The sequence below is a fragment of the Macaca mulatta genome, chromosome 16 (assembly GCF_049350105.2).
Source record: "Macaca mulatta isolate MMU2019108-1 chromosome 16, T2T-MMU8v2.0, whole genome shotgun sequence".
Taxonomy (NCBI): Eukaryota; Metazoa; Chordata; class Mammalia; order Primates; family Cercopithecidae; genus Macaca; species Macaca mulatta.
The window spans coordinates 67755891-67777887 of NC_133421.1; the positions used below are offsets into that span (position 1 = coordinate 67755891).

General features: G+C 46.6%; 1 non-coding gene across 1 annotated transcript; it reads left to right on the forward strand.

Moving 5' to 3' along the window:
• The first annotated feature begins 600 nt into the window (after window positions 1–600).
• On the forward strand, window positions 601–704 carry LOC114673372 (U6 spliceosomal RNA). Its single transcript, XR_003724076.1, has one exon. It is a non-coding gene; the product is annotated as a U6 spliceosomal RNA (small nuclear RNA).
• The last annotated feature ends 21293 nt before the right edge of the window (window positions 705–21997 follow it).

Consider the following 21997-nt stretch of genomic DNA (forward strand, 5'->3'; position numbering starts at 1 on the left):
GGGGTGGGGAGTGTGGATGGACTGACTGCTGAAACTTCCTTTTCTTCTGGCACAGCCCTATTTGTAGAAGTGCCAGAGTCCTGGGGAGAAAAGCAAGAGAGGGAGAAAAAGAACATTCTTTGAGGGCATTTGGCTGCTCTTTTGTACTTGAGATCAAACAGAGAAGGTCCAGCGTCATGCCCTCCCCATCTTTCTGTCCCTACAATGAGGATGTCCTGTGGTGTGTCTCCTAAATGCACATGCACATGCATGCAAACACACACACACACACACACACACACACACACACCCCATCACACTGTTGAAACCAGAGCTGCTGGCTCCAGGGAGGGGAGTGAAGAAGCAGCTGTGGACAAGAATGGGTGGCCACATACCTGCCCTTCTGGGAGGTGACACTTCCATTACACCTCCACAGGTTTCATGTTAACCTCACCCTAGCTTTGGCCCAATGTTGTCAGGATGGGCAGAAGGATGGCAGAGTTAAGCTGGCCCAAAGCCAACAAGCAGAGTTCTCAGCAGGCCCTTGAAGTGCCAGCAAATCAGTTCCCCCAAGGACCAAATCTGGAGAAAACTCAGCTTAAAGCACAGCAGTAGCACATACTGGCTTCAGCAACACATATACTAAAATTGGAATGATACAGAGAGGATTAGCATGGCCCCTGCATAAGAATGATACGCAAATTGATGAAGCATTCCATATTTTTCAGTTTGTCAAGCATTGTATTCTTTTGAATAAAACCAACATGTCTATAACTTAACAAAGCAGCAGCATAGCAGCAGAAATTCAGCCTAGATCACTAGATGAACTTCAGTGATGACTGAGAGAAGCACCCTGGAGACTTCTTGAGGGTTGGAGGGAGCCCCCATCTTCCCTGAGGGATTGTCGGAAGGCAGGGTGCAGGCCCAGGATAAAGTTCGGGGTCTGGATTGCAGAAAGTGACCCTGGCAGCCCAAAACCTTTGGCATCACTGAATCAGAAGGGATTTTGACTGGCCTCATGTCACCCCCAGTAGGCTGGGACTGGGGCTGTAATTGGCTGTAATTTGTTGATGAATGCAATTTGCAGCTGCCTTCTCTCCCTGTGACAGGCCTCAATTAGAGCCGCCAAAGGGATCTAGGGTGGGAGGGGGAGCTGGGATGTTGTTTCCAACTCCTTCCCCTGGTCCACTCTCAGCACTCTGCCCCATCCCGAAACAAGAGGAGGTTCTTGAGGCTAGTTAATTGTCCCCCAACTTGGCCAGGCAAGGTGGCTGATGTCCGTAATCACAGCACTTTGGGAGGCCGAGGCGGGTGGATCATGAGGTCAGGAGATCGAGACTATCCTGGCTAACACAGTGAAACCCCGTCTCTACTAAAAATACAAAAAATTAGCCGGGTGTGGTGGCGGGCGCCTGTAGTCCCAGCTACTCAGGAGGCTGAGGCAGGAGAATGGCATGAATCCAGGAGGCGGAGCTTGCAGTGAGCTGAGATCACGCCACTGCACTCCAGCCTGGGCGACAGAGCGAGTCTCCATCTAAAAAAAAAAAATTGTCCCCCCACTTACAGTCAGTGATATAATTTTAGAACAAGTGGAGAGTGAGAAAGGTATAAAATGAAGGCTGCCTTCCTGCAGGTTGGTCTGGACGCTATGGATTTTAAAACTTGACCACGTTTCATGTTTAGTACTTTCTTATTTATTTTAGAGCTCCTGAAAATTCTATAGATAGGAAGACTTTTGGGCTAAAATGTTTATTTCTATCTTATAGTCCTTTCTCCCTCTTGCCAGATAAAGGAAAAAAAAAAATGGAAATCAGAATGATGGAAAAGAGAGAGAGAAATAAGGCAATCAGCTCTCCACTGACATAGGATTTTTTTTTTTAGAGACAGAGTCTTGCTCTGTCACCCAGGCTGTGTGCTGGGGTGTGATCATAGCTCACTGCAGCCTTAACCTCTTGGGCTCAAGCTATCCTCCCAGCTCAGCCTCCTGAGTAGCTAGGACTATAAGCATGTACCACAACGCCTGGCTAATTTTTAAATCAATTTTTTGTAGAGATGGGATCTTGCTATATTACCCAGGCTGGTCTTGAACTTCGGGCCTCCAGTGATCCTCCTGTCTTGGCCTCCCAAAACGCTGGGGTTAGAGGCATGAGTCATCATGCCCAGCCCCTGACATACTTTTTTTTTTTTTTTTTTTGAGACAGATTCTCGCTCTGTCACCCAGGCTGGAGTGCAGTGACACCATCTCAGTTCACTGCAACCTCTGCCTCCTGGGTTCAAGCGATTCCTCTGCCTCAGCCTCCCGAGGAGCTGGGAGTACAGGAGCGCATCTCCACTCCTGGCTACTTTTTGTATTTTTAGGAGAGACAGGGTTCTGCCATGTTGGCCAAGCTGGTCTCGAACTACTGACTCAGGTGATCCACCCACCCTGGCCTCCCAAAGTGCTGGGATTATAGGCGTGAGCCATTGTGCCTGGCCTGACATACCATTTTAATCAGAAGAATCACTTGAACCCAGGAGACAGAGGTTGCAGTGAGCCAAGATCATGCCACTGAATTCCAGCCTGGGCGACAGAGCGAGACTCTGTCTCAAACAAACAGACAAAACCACTATTGGGACACTAGGGAATGTTTAGTCCAATGGCTTTCAAATTATTTTAAAAAGTAACAGGGCCAGGACAGTGGCTCACACCTGTAATTCCAGCACTTTGAGAGGCCGAGGCAGGCGGATCACCTGAGGTCAGGAGTTTGAGACCAGCATGACCAACATGGAGAAACCCCGTCTCTACTAAAAATACAAACTTAGTTGGGCGTGGTGGTGCATGCCTGTAATCCCAGCTACTCAGGAGGCTGAGGCAGGAGAATTGCTTGAACCTGGGAGGTGGAAGTTGCAGTGAGCCGAGATCGCACCATTGCACTCCAGCCTGGGCAACAAGAGCAAAACTCCATCTCAAAAAAAAAAAAAAAAAAGTAACAGGGGCCAGGTGTGATGGCTCATGCCTATAATGCCAGCACTTTGGGAGGCCAAGGTGGGCAGATCACTTGAGGCCAGGAGTGGGAGACCAGCGTGGCCAACATGGTGAAACTCCATCTCTACTAAAAATACAAAAAAGTTAGCCAGGTGTGATCTCAGCTACTTGGGAGACTGAGGCAGGAGTATCACTTGAATTTGGGAGGTGGAGGTTGCAGTGAGCCGAGATTGTGCCACTGCACTCCAGCCTAGGCAACAGAGTGAGATTCCATCTCAAAACAAACAAACAAACAAAAATCTAACCTAGAAGCTCAAGGTGTAAAACAAGACACAACTGATCCAGTAAAAGTGGAACTGGGAGCTCTGAGCCCCTTTGGACTGGCCTCCTCTCTAAGTCCTGCCCCTCCTACCCCCTGCCTTGGTGGCCTCCCTATGATAGCTGTAAGGTTCAGTTAGATTGACCAACTCATCCCAGTTTGTCTGGCTTTATTTATTTATATTTTTTCTGAGTGGCCAGTGCAGTGTACCAGTCCCAACTAGCTCAATTTGTCTAGTTTTAGTGCTGAAAGTCCTGCATCCTGAGAAATATCTGGAACCTGGGCAAACCAGGACAGTTGGTTGCCCTAGGTTCAACAGAGCATGGTTTGAAAACTGCTGATACAATCCCTTTGATCTATTGATGAAGACACTGACCCCATAAGAGAAGTGGTAGTTTGAAGTTCCATAGACAGATTATCATGCCAAGAGTGACCTGCATTGGGGTGGTAAATATTGCTCCTCTGCCCTGTATCTCTGTGAGACGTAAAAGTGTCCATTGCCAAATCTCTCTTCTCCTTCAAGATCCCCTTTTATGAAGCCTTCCTTGGTTCCTCTAGAAAGAATGTGTTCTCTCTTCTAATTCTTCTTTTAGAGGACTTATCAAGTAGAGTTATTTTTAATCTTGGGTCTTTCCATTCAGACTGGAAGTTTCTTGGTTCCAAGTCCCGTTTGTTTTCGTATCCCTCAGCACCTAGTGCAGTGTCTGGCATAGAGTAGGCACTCAAAGATATTTTTCGATAGGTGGATGGATGGATAGGTGGACAGATGGATGGATTTGGAGGATGGGTGGATGAAGAGATGGATGGATAGATGAATGGATGGACTGCAGAATGGATAGATGGAATGGATGGGTAGAGAAAATGATGGATGCATGGAAGGCTTGGTGCCTTGTTGAAGGAGTGGAATGAAATAATTAGGAAGTTTCTAGGTAAGTTCTTCTTGCATCATTCCCCCCTACTATGGCCATTTTCCCTGAATTTGATTTTTGGAATATCTAACGCACCTACGTTCAGATGCAAGGACCAAAACAACTTCCCAAGCCAATTAGAAGTCACTTAAATGTGTCATTTTTGGATTATTTGTGCCATTGCTTTCCTCCACAGAAAGTTATGATTTAGCTACACAAATACAATATTTGATGAAAATACCTCAAATAGGCAGCTGATGGCAATGACGAAGACTGTCTGAAAATAAAACAGCTTGAAAATATCTGACAGTGGAGAGTGTAGGAGGCAGGGGCCGAGAGTAAGCCACTGGTGCACATAGCAAGCAAGGCAATCAGGACTCGAGAACTGGAAAGGCAGGAATCATGAAAGGAGGATTCAAGACACACATTGGAAGGACTTCCCAATTATATTTGGAAGCAAAACATTAGACTAAATGATTATTCATGATTTTTAAAAATTTTAATTTTGAGACAGGGTCTCATTATGTCGCCTATGCAGGAGTGCGGTGGTGTGATTATAGCTCACTGTAGCCTCAATCTCCCAGGCTCAAGTGATCCTCTCACCTCAGCCACCTGAATAGCTGGGACTACAAGTGTATGCCACCATACCCAGCTATTTAAAAGAATTTTTTTTGACCAGGTGCAGTGGCTCATGCCTGTAATCCCAGCACTCTGGGAGGCCGAGGCAGGCACTTCACAAGGTCAGGAGATCAACACCATCCTGGCTAACACAGTGAAACCCCGTCTCTACTAAAAATACAAAAATTAGCCAGGTGTGGTGGTGTGCGCCTGTAGTCCCAGCTACTGGGGAGGCTGAGGCAGGAGAATGGCGTGAACCTGGGAGGCGGAGCTTGCAGTGAGCAGAGATCGTGCCACTGGACTCCAGCCTGGGCGACACAGTGAGACTCCATCTCAAAAAATAAATAAATAAATAAATAAAAATAAAAGAATTTTTTTTAGTAGAGATGAGGTCTTGCTATGTTGCTCAGGCTAGTCTTGAGCTCCTGAGCTCAAGTGATCCTACTGCCTTGGTCTCCCAAGGTCTGATATTACAGGCATGAGCCAACGCACCCAGCCTATTCATGATTGTTGACCTACTACTCACTCAACTAAAATTTATTGAGCATCCATCCTGACCCATATATCAGGCTAAGCACTTTCACTTGTATTATCTCAGCCCATCATGCCTAGGGACAGGAAGATGTAGTTCATACACTCTTGATGTGCACATTTTTCTTGGGTGATCTCCTCCACACCCATGCTTTTAACCACAGAAGCTACTTTGACTCTCCGGTCCAGCTCTCCTCTTGTCCCACACCTTTCCTTTACCCCGCTGCTGACTCTCCCTAGATATCCACAGGTACCTCCAACTCAAGGGATTCCACACAGGACTCATCTGTTTTCCCACCAAACTTCTCCTCTGCCCAGATTCCCCATCTCTACTCATGGCACTCTCACCTGACCCACTCAACACGCAAGTCAGAACATGGGCATCAGCTCCTTTTCCCTGCCTGTGCCCCCCATGCTCGTCACCATGTCCAGTAATTCTACTTCCTAAATGCTTTGCAGATTTGCGTTTTCCTTTTCCTTCCCATGGGAGCTGCCCTAAATTCACATCCTTGTCATTTCTCACTGGGCTACTTCCCTAGCTTCCTTTTGCTCCCCTTCTCCCCTATCTCATATTCTGGAAATCCATTCTTCACTTAGTTGCCAGACTCATTTTTCCAAAATGCAAATCTGATCAGTCACACACCCTCCAAGCCTTTTGATGATACTCTAGCTGGTTTTAAAATAACATCCAAAATCCTTATCTTCTCCAACAAGAGCCTTCAAACTCTAACCACTCCTCCTCTTAACCCCTCACTTTGCTGCACCAAATCCCAGTACTTGCTGGCCTATGTACTTTCATCCCCATGCCTTTGCACAGGCGACTCCTGCTGCCTATGAATGCCTTTCCTCCCATTTATACCAATCTAATTCCTCCTTATTCCTCACGATTCAGTGTGTTGGATGTCACCTCCTCCAGGCAGACTCTCTGACTGCCCCTCTGCTCCTGAGTATGAGTGAGCTCCCCCTCTTCTGGCCTCTCACTGTGTCCAGTGCTTGTCTCTTCCTTAGTACGGATTACACTGTATTACAGTTGCCTGTTTCCTTGTCTGTCTCCCCCACTCAAATGTGAAATATTCCAGGACAGGTATGCTGTCTTTCACATCTGCATTCCTTGTGCTGCCTGTTTTGCCTGGCACGTAGTGTGCCCGGTAAATGTTTGTTGAGTGAATGTATGACTGGTAGTTCTCTATCATCTATAGGCCTTTGATCTCATTCCCTCTCATGGGACAGCCAATTCAGTACAGTTTAAGATAGGACTCAAGATGTGCTGTGGAAATCAGTACATTTTCCTCTAACCCCTTCCCCCATCTCTCTCAGAATTCGCCGGTGGCCACACCCTTGGCACAGACACAGGCAGCTCAGTCTGCAGAACGTCAGCTGGCAGCGAGCAGCCCTTCCCTTCCTCCCTGGCTCTGTCTTCACGCTCAGCACAAATCGTTTTTCCTTTTTGGGTGTTCAGAGCTCTGATAGCAGAGGGCTGGGTGGGAGTGTGGCAGAGCGGGCTGTCTGCAGGGAGGCAGAAAAGCGGGGTGTGGGAGAGCCAAGATGGGGGTGGAAGCATTGCTATGTAGGCCCTTTAGAGGGAGAAAGAAAATTTAGCTCCTCTTTGGGGCTGCCTGGGGCAGAGCAGCTGAGATGTGCTTGTCCCCTTTTGCTCTCTGGGGGCTGGGATAACCCTGTTGATATTTAGCCTCCTCCTGAGCGTTGGCAAGCCTTCCGAGAGAGAGAGAGAGACAAGGAGAGAGGGAGAGACTATGGATTTTCAAAACTGGCCCAGTACATTCCCTTGATACCAAGACACTGGGCATAATCTTGGGGGTCAGGCTATTGCTGTTTCCTTGTTTTGGAGAACATAGGAAAAGATAATCTGCCACATACCTCATTCATTCATTCAGCACCTGGGTGATGCCAGACACTGGGGACACAGATGAATAAGGCCCAGTGCTCCTCCTGGGGCTCACAGTAGAAGGGGCATGGGCTTGTAAGGAGATATGTTACAAGTGGGCTGGGATAATTGTGAGAGGAAGGGCTTGGCAGGCTTGGAGCAGAACAGGTCACTCTGTCCATGGAAAGAAGGTGATGTTGGGGCTCTGGGAGTGATTTCTGTACAGTCTTGTACTTACAACTACCTCCAACATCAGTTTCTGAGAGGAGACTCTGTTTAACTCTTCATGAAGACAGCAGCAGCAGCCACGGTAGAGAGTGTGGAATTTGGAGAAGGCAATGTGATTTCAGATCCTGGTTCACCACCTCATTCATTCATTCAGTAAATGCCTGGATCCGCTGTGAACAATTGACATCAGTTCTCTGAACTTCAGTTTTATCATCTATGTAATTGGGATAGTGGTGACACTCACCTCACCATTCTGTTAGGAGGATTACATGAGCTCATATACGTGACAATGCTTTGTAAACTGGAAAGTGCTGTGCAAATATGAGCTGCTAATTACCCTTCCATCTATCCACTGATTCAGTCAACAAGTAACTAACAAGTGCCCTCTTCTAAGGGCCTGAAAAGGGCCTTTTCGAGGCAGGAGTCTGTTTCTTGCATGCGTGCATGTGTATGTGTGTGTCGGGGGGTTGCTGTGTGTGACTGTAGCGCACCTTCATTAAGCGGCAACCATCTGCTCTGTCTGAAGGGAAGTCCTAGCTTCCCCAGCTCCCGGCCCTCGTCCCCAGTGCAGGCGGGCAGGGACACGTTCTACAGTCTCCCCACTGAGGGATGCTGCTGCACACAGGAGGCCGGCAGGGCGTGTGAATCACCAGCCTTAGTCACCATTCTGCCTATGAGGCTTCTCTTCCCTACCAGATGATGAACTCAAAATAAAAATACAGCTGAAGAGCGAGTTAGCATTCCAGGCTGTCTCTGAGAGGCGTCTGAGCCACCAGGAAAGGAACTGAATGCATTATTTTGCACTTCTCCCAGCCCCCAACACTCACATCAGGAGCATCCTGGGTAACCTCAGAGTTGGGGGGCAGCAGAGAGAGGGACGCCAGGTTTGTTGGTGAGGGTGGGAGACTGAGGGTGGCTTTCCTCACTGTCACTGTCTCAGCAGGTCCTGTCCAGCCACATTATCAGCTCCAATTTGTGTACAGTGCTTTGTGGCTTACAAAGTGCTTTGATACACTTTCTCTCATTTGATGCTCATGAGAACCTTGTGAGGGAGTTACTGGAAGGCAGAATTGCCTGGAGGTCCAGTGTGTGGCTTCTGGAGCCGAACCTGCCTGACTTTGCATCTGTTTTTGTTGCCTGCTGGCTGTGGGACTTTGAGCAAATCCTTTAGACTGTTTTAAAAAAATTCATTAGTAATAGTTTTTTTTTTTTTTTGAGACGGAGTCTCACTTTGTTCCCCAGGCTGGAGTGCAGTGGTGTGATCTCTGCTCATTGCAATCTCTGCCTCCTGGGTTCACGCCATTCTCCTGCCTCAGCCTCCCAAGTAGCTGGGACTACAGGCGCCTGCCACCATGCCCGGCTAATTTTTTGTATTTTTAGTAAAGACGGGGTTTCACTGTGTTAGCCAGCATGGTCTCAACCTCCTGACCTCGTGATCCGCCTGCCTCAGCCTCCCAAAGTGCTGGGATTATAGCCGTGAGCCACAGCGCCTGGCCTAATAATTTTTTTTTTTTTGAGACGGAGTCTTGCTCTTTCGCGGGGCTGGAGTGCAGTGATGCAATCTCGGCTCACTGAAACCTCCGCCTCCCAGGTTCAAACAATTCTCCCACCTCAGCCTCCTGAGTAGCTAGGACTACAGGCGCACACCACCACACCCAGCTAATTTTTTTTGTATTTTTAGTAGAGACAGGGGTTTCACCATATTGGCCAGGATGGTCTCGATCTCTTGACCTCGTGATCCACCCGCCCCAGCCTCCCAAAGTGTTGGGATTACAGGTATGAGCCACCACGCCCGGCCAGTAATTATTTTTGTAGAGATGGAGTCTCACTACATTGTCCAAGCTGGTCTTGAACTTTTGACCTCAAGCGGGCCTGCTGCCTCAGCCTCCCAAGTAGCTGGGATTACAGGTGCCCGCCACTGTGCCTGCCTAATTTTTGTATTTTTGGTGGAGATGGAGTTTCACCATCTTCTCCAGGCTGGTCTCAAACTCCTGACCTCGTGATCTACCTGCCTCGGCCTCCCAGAGTGCTGGGATTACAGGCATGAGCCACTGTGCCCGGCCCAGTTTTCTCATTTTCAAAATGGAGGTACTGGCTGGGCACGGTGGCCTATGTCTGCAATCCCAACAATTTAGGAGGCCAAGGCAGGCAGATCAGCTGAAGTCAGGAGTTCAAGACCAGCCTGGCCAACATGGTGAAACCTTGTCTCTAATACAAAAAATTAGCTGGGCATGCTGGTATGCGCCTGTAATCCCAGCAACTTGGGAGGCTGAGGCAAGAGAATCGATTGAACCCAGGAGGCAGAGGTTGCAGTGAGCTGAGATTGTGCCACTGCACTCCAGCCTGGGTGACAGAGTGAGACTCTGTCTCAAAAAAATAAATAAGTAAATACATAAAATGGAGATACTCATAGTACTGGTTTTTTTTTTGGTTTTGTTTTTGTTTTTTATGTTTTGAGACGGAGTCTCACTCTGTTTCCCAGGCTGGAGTGCAGTGGCACCGTGTCGGCTCACTGCAACCTCCGTCTCCTGGGTTCAAGCAATTCTCCTGCCTCAGCCTCTGGAGTAGCTGGGATTACAGGTGCTCACCACCACGCCTTGCTGATTTTATATTTTTAGTAGAGATGGAGTTTCACCATGTTGGCCAGGCTGGTCTCAAACTCCTGACCTCATGTGATCCACCCGCCTCGGCCTCCCAAAGTGCTGGGATTACAGGCGTGAGCTGCCGTGCCCAGCCAATAGTACAGTTTTTATAAGGTTAATAGTTTTTTAATCTGTTTATTGTCTGTCTCCCCAAATTAGAGCAAAAGCCATAGTAAAGAGGGATCTTTGTTTTTTAGGACACTGTCTGACACAGGGAGGTTTGCAATAAATATTTGTGCAATGAATGAATAAGAGGCTTAGAACAATGCCAGGCACATAGTAGACACTATGTGTGCTAGCTATTATTATAGGATTTTTTCCATTTGGGCAATGTAGAAACTGAAGTGTAGAGAATTTAAGTGAATTGCCTGAAGTCACAAAGCTAAGATGTGGCAGATTTGGAGCTTTAAATAAAGCTGCTACTCTAAAATAAGGGTCCCTCCTCCCACACTGTGACTACCCCAGTTCCTCCTCTTCTTTCCTTTCTTTAATCTCTTTCCTTACCTTCCCCAGATACTCATTAAAATTGAGCGACAGAGTTAATCCACTTCCTTGTCTGCAGTATAGAAAGCTGTAAAACTGGCCTGGCGTGGTAGCTCACGCCAGTAATCCCAGCACTTTGGGAGGCTGAGGCAGGCAAATCACGAGGTCAGGAGTTCAACCAACCTGGCCAAGATGGTGAAACCCTGTCTCTACCAAAAATACAAAAATTAGCTGGGTGTGGTGGCAGGTGCCTGTAATCCCAGCTACTTGGGAGGATAAGGCAGGAGAATTGCTTGAATCCAGGAGGCAGAGGTTGCAGGGAGCCGAGATTGCGCCACTGCACTCTAGCCTGGGTGACAGAGCAAGACTCCATCTCAAAAAAAAAAAAAGAAAGCAAGCTATGGAACTTTCAGCAAGTCACACAACTTCTGTGCAGCACAGTTTCTTCATCTGTAAAATGGACATCATAATAGAACCCATCTCACAGTTCCAGCTTTGTGAGTATTAAGTGACAGTTATACATAGTGATGGACACATAGTAATAGCTCAATACACAAAATCTATTAATCATCACCTTTTGGGGGACCACGAGAACATATCTAAGATTTAGATTCATAGAATGTTAGAGTTGGAAGGGATCTTACAGAATATGATCCAATTTTAAAATTGGATCACGTATGAGAAATAAAAATTTTCACATATAAGAAAATAAAAACCCAGAATCATTTGACTTGCCCCAATACAATACTTGAGCTGGCCGCAGTAGCTCACACTTGTAATTCCAGCACTTTGGGAGGCTGAGGTGGGTGGATCACCTGAGGTCAGAATTTGAGACCAGCCTGGCCAACATAGTGAAACCGCATCTCTACTAAAAATACAAAAAATTATCTGGGCATGGTGGCAGGTGCCTGTAATCTCAGCAAGTAGAAAGGCTGAGGCAGGAGAATTGCTTGAACCTAGGAGGTGAAGGTTGCAGTGAGCCGAGATCGTGCCATTGCACTCCAGCCTGGGCAACAAGAGCAAAACTCCTTTTCAAAAAAAAAAGTACAATACTTATTTTTTAAAATTTATCACCTGGGAGAAATTGGGTAAAGTGTTACAGGCACTCTGTCTACTATCTTTACAACTCTTTTGTAAACCTAAAATTATTTCAACATAAACATAACAACAGCAACAACAATAGCTGTTGCAACTATTTCTTAAAAAAAAAAATCACGCAAATTACAGGGCAGAGAGAAGATGAGGGTGTGTGGGGGGTGGAGATGTGTTTGGCATATTCTTCTCCAATTACTTGATTCCTTCCCAAAAGAAATATTGATCCATATTCTAGTACATTTTATGCTGTCTTCTGCTATAGCCAACCTGTTGAACTCATCCATTTCTTTCTTTCTTTCTTTCTTTCTTTCTTTCTTTCTTTCTTTCTTTCTTTCTTTCTTTCTTTCTTTCTTTCTTTTTTGTGACTGAGTTTCGCTCTTTCTCTCAGGCTGGAGTGCAGTGGCACAATCTCAACTCACTGCAACCTCTGCCTCCTGGGTTCAAGCGATTCTAGTGCCTCAACGTCCTGACTAGCTGGGATTATAGAGGCGCCCACCACCACTCCCAGCTAGTTTTTTTTTTTTTTTTTTTTTGAGACGGAGTCTCGCTCTGTCGCCCAGGCTGGAGTACAGTGGCCAGATCTCAGCTCACTGCAAGCTCCGCCTCCCGGGTTCACGCCATTCTCCTGCCTCAGCCTCCCGAGTAGCTGGGACTACAGGCGCCCGCCACCTCGCCCGACTAGTTTTTTGTATTTTTTAGTAGAGACGGGGTTTCACCATGTTAGCCAGGATGGTCTCGATCTCCTGACCTCGTGATCCACCCGTCTCAGCCTCCCAAAGTGCTGGGATTACAGGCCCAGCTAGTTTTTATATTTTTAGTAGAGATGGGGTTTCACCATGTTGGCCAGGCTGGTCTTGAACTCCTGACCTCAGGTGATCAGCCCACCTCGGCCTCCCAAAGTGCTGGGATTACAGGCATGAGCCACAGAGCCCAGCCGTATCCATTGATTTCTTAATTTCAGATACCCTATTTTTCAGTGTCCATTTGTGGATTTTTTTATCAGAAAACCATTTGATTTTTTTAGATTGTAATTCTCTGTTGAAATTCTCCATATGATGTCCATCTTTTCCTCTATTTTCTGAATATATTAATGATAATTATTTAGAAGTCCTTGTCTTCTAACTCTGATGTCTGTATCATCTGTGGATCCACATCTTATGTATTTTTATTTATCAGTCATATATTTTTGTCTTTCACATACTTTGCTATTTTTGACTGAATGCTGGTAAAATACATACAAAAGCACTATTGAGGCTCCATAAGATGTTTATTTTCCACCAGAGACAGTTTACACAGTCCTCTGCAAGACAGAAAGTGTGGTTAATCCAATCAGGAACTCCAATGAGTCCAGGCTGTATTACAGATTTGGTGAGGCTCAGTTCATCTCCGTTTGAGTCCATTCCTAGGATGTGACTCTACTCAGCTTACAGTTGAGGGCATGGCCGACTGTGTCCTCAACACCAAGACAGGCATAAAAATTTCCACTCTGCTTTTCAGAGATGTGTTGGTTTCTTTATTTTATTTTCTTTTTTTGAGACAGAATTTTGCTCTTGTTGCCTAGGCTGGAGTGCAATGGCGTGATCTCAGCTCACCACAACCTTCCCCTTCCAGATTCAAGTGATTCTCCTGCCTCAGCCTCCCTAGTAGCTGCGATTACAGACATGGGCCACCATGCCCGGCTAACTTTGTATTTTTACTAGATGGGGTTTCTCCATGTTGGCCAGGCTGGTCTCGAACTCCTGACCTCAGGCGATCCACCTGCCTCAGCCTCCCAAAGTGCTGGGATTACAGGCGTGAGCCACCACACCCAGCTTCCAGTTTATCTCTTTAGTTTTCCTCCCTGCATAGCTTCAGACTTCAGCAGATGTTAGGAGAGGGAATCTGGCTACCTATTTAAGACCTCTTGATGGGTCTTAGTGGCTCATGCCTGTAATCCCAGCACTTTGGGAGGCTGAGGTGGGAGGATTGCCTGAGCCCAGGAGTTCAAGACCAGCTGGGCAACATAGTGAGATTCTGTCTCTAAATTTTTTTTTTTTTTTTTAATTAGCTGGGTGTGGTGGCACCAGCTGATAGTCCCAGCACTTTGGAAGGCTGAGGTGAGAGGATTGCTTGAACCCAGGAGTTTGAGACCAGCCTGGGCAACAAAGCAAAACCCTGTCTCTACAAAAAGTAAAAATAATTAGCCAGGTGTGGTGATGCATGCCTACGGTACCAGCCACTCGAGAGGCTAAGGTGGGAGGATCACTTGAGCCCAGGACTTCAAGGTTGCACTGAGCTATGTTCAAGCTACTGTACTCCAGCTGGGGTGAAAGAATGAGACCCTATCTCTTAGAGAAAAAAAAAGAGAGAGAGAGAGAGAGACAGAGAAAGGGGCCCTTCAAGTATCCCATTTTGTGTTTCCAGTCCCCGTGTGAGTGTCAGAAACTCTGCTGGCTTCTCTGCCTGGCAGCAATGCCTTCCGTGTGGGACAAACCCAGATTATCAATCTCTAGTCTTATCTAGAGCTAGAAAGTGCTCCCGGGGAAAAGGAACTGCAGATCTCCATTCCTCTCAGAAAGGTGAACCCTTCCCTGTAATGTCAGTCTCTCTTATGAATTTCTGCAGCTCTCTGATGCTTTCATAAATATCATTTTGCAGTTTACCTGGTTTTTAGTTGTTCCCAGAGGAACTAACTATTGGCTTACTGTGAACTATTTTGTCCTATTCAGAAATACTCCCAAGATATATTCTTATGGATTGAATATATTGTCACAGGTTTTGTTGGAAAAAAATCTATTGCAAAATCATTTTTTCCTTTCTCTCTTCTTCTTCCCCCCACCTCCAGCCCTCTAGATGTAGGTATAGAGAAAGAAGCACCTTGGGTCAATTCCAGATCTCCTACTCACCTAGTGTATGGCATTAGAACATTTATTTAAACTCTCCGCCTCTCAGTTTGATCTGAAAATGAGGATACTGTGAAAATTAAGTGAGGTAACACTGTATGGCACCCAGCACGAAGGCTGGCACATGGATTTTAATGCCTTTCACCTCTTTCTTCTCTCTCCTCTCCCCACAGCTAATTTGAGTAAGCTTCCTCTTAGTGGCTGGGGGAGTTTTCCCACGAAGGGATCAAAGCTTAGTGGTTTAGGGCCGGGTGCGGTGGCTCATGCCTGTAATCCCAGCACTTTGGGAGGCCGAGGCGGGAGGATCACCTGAGGTCAGGAGTTTGAGACCAGCCTGGCCAACATGGCGAAACCCCATCTCTACTAAAAATACAAAAATTAGCTGGGCGTGGTGGCGGGCACCTGTAATGCCAGCTACTGGGGAGGCTGAAGCAGGAGAATCACTTGAGCCTGGGAGGCAGAGGTAGCAGTAAGCCCTGATGGTGCCACTGCACTCCAGCCTGGGTGACAAAGAGAAATGCTGTCTCAACAAAAAAAAAAAAAAAAGAAAGAAAGAAAAGCTTAGTGGTTTTAGTGGTTTTGTTTGTTTGTTTGGTTTGTTTTTTGAGACGGAGTCTCACTCTGGCTCAATCTCGGCTCACTGCAACCTCTACTTCCCGGGTTCAAGCGATTCTCCTGCCTTAGCCTCCCGAGTAGCTGGGCCTATAGGTGCGTGCCACCACGCCTGGCTAATTTTTTTAAATTTTTAGTAGAGACGGGGTTTCACCATGTTGGCCAGTCTGGTCTCGAACTCTACCTTGGCCTCCCAAAGTGTTGGGATTACAGGCGTCAGCCATCATGCCCGGCCAGCTTAGTAGTTTAAAGGTAGTTTCTCCACTGACTACTAGAAAGGCAGTCAATGCGTCTAGTCTTGGGGTGAAAGGAGATAAAGCAGGGTCTTTACTCACAACATGTGGTCCTTGGAAATGACAATTTCAGGATGTGGAGAGGCTAAGAGTAATTTAGAAGAGATAATGGAGCTTTCTAGGGCCAAGCTGGGTCCATGCCCATAGCTATCTGGAGGTGGAGGACACTCATGGGACAGAGCTACTCAAATCTGTCACTCTTCAGTCGCCTTCCTCAGCCTCCTAGACAAGGCACTTAGATGCACGGTTTCATTTAAACTCTAAACAGAAGCAGTGGTGTGCTGGACTTAGCTCAAACCATCTTGGATATTGAGAGCTGAATGTTGAATTTTCAGGAATTTTATGACCTGGTTGACTTCATGTTGGTAACTTAAAATCTGCAATGGTGAGTTGGGTGCTGTGGCACGCACCTGTAATTCCAGCTACTCAGGAGGTTGAGGTGGGAGGATCACTTGAGATCAGGAGTTCAAGACTAGCCTGGGCAACAGGGTGAGACCCCCATCTCAAGGAAAAAAAATAAAAGCTGCCATGGTGCATGGTGAGAATATTTATATGATGGATGGAAACCAACGAACACTACAAAGAAAGGATTTGCTTTTCTTCCGGAGAGCCAGTTGTTGAACATTTACTAGCATACCACTGAACATAAGTGTTTTTACCAATTTATATTTGAGTAAACTGAGGCTTTGAGACCCAAGTTCTCTCAGAGTATAAGTGGCATAGCCAGTATTAAAACCTGTATCTATTTGGGTCCAAAGCCCATGAGTACTTTCTCCTGGGGATATCAACTGTTGTTTTGTTTTGTTTTTGAGACATTGTCTTGCTATGTTGCCCAGGCTGGTCTCACAGGCTAGAGTGCAGTGGCACAATCATGGCTCACTGCAACATCCGCCTCCCAAGTTCAAGTGATTCTCCTGCCTCAGCCTCCCAAGTATCTGGGACTACAGGCACCTGCCACCGTATCAGGCTAATTTTTGTATTTTTAGTAGAGACGGGGTTTCGCCATGTTGGCCAGGCTGGTCTCGACCTCCTGACCTCAGGTGATCCCCCCGTCTCGGCCTCCCAAAGTGCTGGGATTACAGGCGTGAGCTACCACGCCCAGCCCATCTATTATTTTTGTTCTCAGGATGGTCATATATAACCCCAGTAAAGGAAGAAATAAAAATGCTGTACTCCACTTCCCACCCCTACTCCCTGCCCCAGTGTGAGTATCCAAAGAACATCAGAATCTCACTTCTGCTTGCTGTGATCCTGACCATGACCCCAGGCCCAAGCAGTCTTCCCTTAATCATTCCCATTCTACAGACTGGGAGGAAGCCTTATAAGGTTCAGTGACTCCCAGCCCCGGGCTCACACATTAGTGCCAGGACTCATTAGAGGCCTCTTCACCTGAATCCAGAAACCCTTGGCCATCCTCCAGCTAGCTGCCTGATAAAGGAGCAGAATTCTCAATTCAGGTTCAGGTTCAGCAACCATGCATTTCCTTTCCTTTTCCCTTCAGGTGACAGGAAGCCATTGCTGGTCCTCAGGCAGGCTCTGTTCATTGCTGCCACAGCCTAAACTGCTACCACGGCATATCTAGGTACCTCTGGGAAGGGACTCACTGAGGATAGTGTGGCACACATGCTGCTGAGAGGCTAGGAATGTGGAGTAAGGTATCAGCAGGAGCCTGGGCAACATAGAGGGACCCTGTCTCTGCAAAAAATAAAAATACAAAAATTAGTTGCCTGTGGTGGTGCATGCCTGTAGTCCCATCTACTCAGAGGGCTGAGGCAGGAAGATTGCTTGAGCTTCGAAGGTCAAGGCTGCAGTGAGTTGTGTTCAAGCCAGTGCACTTCAGCCTGGGCAACACAGCAAGGCCCAGTATGAATTCGGACTCCCCACCTTAGCTGGGAGAACTTGGACTAATCACTGTGAGCCTTAGTTGTATAATTTACAAAATGGGGCTAAGAAAACTTCATCTTGTCAGGAATGGTGGCTCACGCCTATAATCTCATTACCTTGGGTGGAGGATTGCTTGAGTCCAGGAGTTTGAGACCCACCCTGGCAAAATAGTGAGACCCTGTCTCTACAAAAAAATAAAAAACTAGCCAGGGTGTGGTGGTGTGTGCCTGTATTCTTAGCTACTTGGGAAGCTGAGGTGGGAGGAATACTTGAACCCAGGAGGTTGAGGCTGCAGTGAGCCATGATTGCATCACTGCACTCCAGCCTGAGTGACAGAGACTCTGTCTCACAAAAAAAAAAAAAAAAAAAGAAAGAAAGAAAAGAAAAGAAAATGAAAAAGAGAAAACCTGAAGATTAACTGAGCCAATACGCAGCACCAGGGCTGGTGCACAATCCATGCCCAATAATTAGTAGATTGGGGGCACACCAAAGGGATGTTTTGGACAAATGTTAAATCAGTATTTGGCTGAGGCTGAAGAAAAATATCATTACCACATAATAAAATTATCAACTGGGCACGGTGGCTAATGCCTGTAATCCCAGTACTTTAGGAGGCCGAGGTGGGCAGATCACTTGAGGTCCAGAGTTCAAGACTAGCCTGGCCAACATAGTGAAACCCCACCTCTAATAATAATACAAAAATTAGCTGGGTGCGATGGCGCATGCCTGTAATCCCAGCTACTGAGGAGGTTGAGGCACGAGAATCACTTGAACCTGGGAGGTGGAGGTTGCAGTGAGCCGACATCTCACCACTGCACTCTGGCAGCAGAATGAAACTGTGTCTCGAAAAAATAAAATAAAATAAAATTCTCAGGGTCAAGAATAAATCTTATATTTTTTTAAAGATTGAGTTACTGCTGCAGTTAATTATTTAAAAAATTTAGTAGCATATTTCTAAAGTTTGTCCAAATGCAGAAATAATACTTTCTCAGCACATTCAGCACCTGAATTGTTCCTTTGGTCACTACTTGGCGCATTTAGGTTATGAGTAGAAGCTCACTTTCTATTATTATTACTATTATTATTATTATTTTATTAGTTTTTGAGATAGAGTCTCACTCTGTTGCTCAGGCTGGAGTGCAGTGGCACGATCTCAGCTCACTGCAATCTTCACCTTCTGGGTTCAAGCGATTCTCCTGCCTCAGCCTCCGCACCTGGCTAATTTTTGTATTTTTTGTAGAGACGGAGTTTCGCCATGTTGGCTAGGCTGTTCTTGAACTCCTGATCTCAAGTGATCTGCCTGTCTTGGCCTCCCAAAGTGCTGGGATTACAGGCATGAGCCACCGTGACCGGCTGATAAGTAGAAGTTCACTTTCATCTGGGGTTAATGGAGGGTCAAAACGTTTTTTAGATACCTCAGTTATCTGACATTTTCTTCTTTCTTTGTTTTTTTTTTTTTTTTAGATGGAGTCTCGCTCTGTCACCCAGGTTGGAGTGCAGTGGAGCAATTTCGGCTCACTGCAAGCTCCGCCTCCCAGGTTCACGCCATTCTCCTGCCTCAGCCTTCCGAGTAGTTGGGACTACAGGCGCATGCCACCACGCTAGGCTAATTTTTTGTACTTTTAGTAGAGATGGGGTTTCACCGTGTTAGCCAGGATGGTCTGGATCTCCTGACCTCGTGATCCGCCCGCCTCGGCCTCCCAAAGTGCTGGGATTACAGGCATGAGCCACCACGCCCGGCCTCTTTATTTTCTTTATTGTGATTGGATTGAATGAAACACGTCATGGATATTGTGTATGTTTTTTCTCTTCCTGAAATTTTGAAGTGACAATGTTGGCATTTGCTTTTGGTGCAACTTCACAAGATATGGAAATTCTCAGATTTGAGATTCTCAGATTGAGATCTAGCCAACACACACTCCTGATAATTGCATAGCTGTCCATCTACTTTTTATATCACCATTTGAAAGTTCCAAACTGTTTTGGTACATAGATCATCATTAAATATTAGAGCATTTTAAATCTTGAGACAATCATTTCAACACATAGAAAACAAGGAGATTTTTCACTTTTAAGTACATTGGGAATGCTTACCTACATTGAAATGGAATATTCACATATATCAATAAATAGAAATGACATGCCCTGTTTGGATTAACAACATTCTTTTTCTTTTTTTTTTTTTGAGACAGAGTCTTGCTCTGTCGCCCAAGCTGGTGTGCAATGGGGCAACCTCGGCTCACTGCAACCTCTGCCACCCAGGTTCAAGGGATTCTCCTGCCTCAGCCTCCCTAGTAGCTGGGATTACAGGCGTGTGCCACCATGCCCAGCTAATTTTTGTATTTTTAGTAGAGGTGGGGTTTCACCATATTGGCCAGCTGGTCTTGAACTCCTGACCTCAGGTGATCCACCCACCTCAGCCTCCCAAAGAGCTGGGATTACAGATGTGAGCCACCATGCTCAGCTGGATTAATGACATTCTTTTTTTTTTTTTTTTGAGGGGGGGTCGGGGGGACGGAGTCTCGCTCTGTTGCCCAGGCTGGAGTGCAGTGGCGTGATCTCGGCTCACTGCAAGCTCTGCCTCCTGGGTTCACGCCATTCTCCTGCCTCAGCCTCCGGAGTAGCTGGGACTATAGGTGCCTGCCACCACGCCTGGCTAATTTTTTGTATTTTTAGTAGAGACGGTGTTTCACCGTGTTAGCCAGGGTGGTGTCGATCTCCTGACCTTGTGATCCGCCCACCTCGGACTCCCAAAGTGCTGGGATTACAGGCATGAGCCACTGCACCCGGCCTAATGACATTCTTATGCTTGCAAAACGTGGTGGCCACATATACAGCCACACAATTGCTCATCATGTACAAGTTCTGAAATGCCACTGAAATAGATATTTTGCAATTTAATCTTCCGAAGGCCAAGGATGAAGCTGCAGCAGAATAGCAAATTTGGTCACATATTCAGATCTAAGCTGAACTTTGAGGCATTCTTAGTAGTTATCATTACGTAAAGTGACATTATGGCCAGGCACGGTGGCTCATGCCTATAATCTCTGCACTTTGGGAGGCTGAGGCAGGCAGATCACTTGAGACCAGGAGCTCAAGACCAGTCTGGCCAACACAGTGAAACCCCGTTTCTACTAAAAATACAAAAATTAGCCAGATGTGGTGGCACACATATGCAGTCCCAGCTACTTGGGAGGCTGAGGTAGGAAGATTGCTTGAACCTGGAAATGGAGGTTGCAGTGAGCTAAGATCATACCACTGCACTTCAGCATGGGCAACAGAGTGAGACTGTCTCAAAAATAAATAAATAAATAAGTGACATTCTGTTCTCTAGGCCTCAGTCTTCACTGCATGCTCCTCAGTCCCAGGAAAGCAGGGAGCTTGGGTTCTACAATTCTGACGCTTTCATCCATTTAGTTGCCCAAGCCAGAAACCTCTCATTTAAGATGAAATCCTATCAATTCCTTGTCTTAACTTTCTGCTGTATCTACCTTTATCCCTGATTCTGAGCTGCTATTTCTTATAGCTTTCACTCTTACCACCCTATAATTTATTTCTCCACATAGCAACAGTGACTAAATATATATAAACCAGATCCTGGTATTCCCCCTGCTGAAACCTCTCTATTGACTTCCCATCACTTTGAGTATGAACTTCAGCCTCCTTACTCTGGCCTAGGGGGTTCTCCTGGCTCCTGCCTACCTTGCCAACCTCGTTTAGAATTGCCCTGTCTGCCAGGGGCAGTGACTCATGCCTGTAATCCCAGCACTTTGGGACGCTGAGGCAGACAGATTGCTTGAGCCCAGGAGTTCCAGACCAGCCTGGGCAACATGGTGAAAACTTGTCTCTACAAAAAATACAAAAAACTAGCCAGGCATGATGGCATGCACCTGTAGTCCCAGCTATTTGGGAGGCTGAGGTGGGAGGATCACTTGAGCCCAGGAGGTCAAGGCTGCAGTGAGCTGTGATGGTGCCACTGCACTCTAGCCTAGGCAGCAGAGTGGCACCTTGTTGCTAAAAAACCCCCCAAAACCGAAAAAACTCCCTCCTCCTGAATTGCAGTTTCCTAGCCAAACAGGATTCATTTCTGTTCTCTGAACACCTCAGTGCATTCCTGCTCTGTGACTTTCTGTATGCTCTTCTGTCTACCTGAATGCTTCCCACTGTTGCACCTTGCTGGCTCCTTTTCATCCTTCAACTGTATTAAATGTCACTTTTTAAGATAAGTCTCTCTCTTTCTTTCTTCCTTTCTTTCTTTCTCTTTCTTTCTCTTTCTTTCTTTCTTTCTTTTTCTTTCTTTCTCTTTCTCTCTTGCCTTTCCTTCCTTCTCTTCTTTCTTTCTCTCCTTCCTTCCTTCTTTTCTTTCTTTCACTCTTGTTGCCCAGGCTGGAGTGCTATGGTGCCATCTTGGCTCACCGCAACCTCCGCCTCCCAGGTTCAAGCAATTTTCCTGCCTCAGCCTCCCTAGTAGCTGGCATGTGCCACCACGCCCAGCTAATTTTGTATTTTTAGTACAGACGGGGTTTCTCCATGTTGGTCAGGCTGGTCTCGAACTCCCGACCTCAGGTGATCCGCCCTCCTTGGCCTCCCAAAGTGCTGGGGTTACAGGCATGAGCCACCGTGCCTGGCAGTTTGTTTTGTTTTTAGTCTGCAAAGTGGGAAATAATATCCCT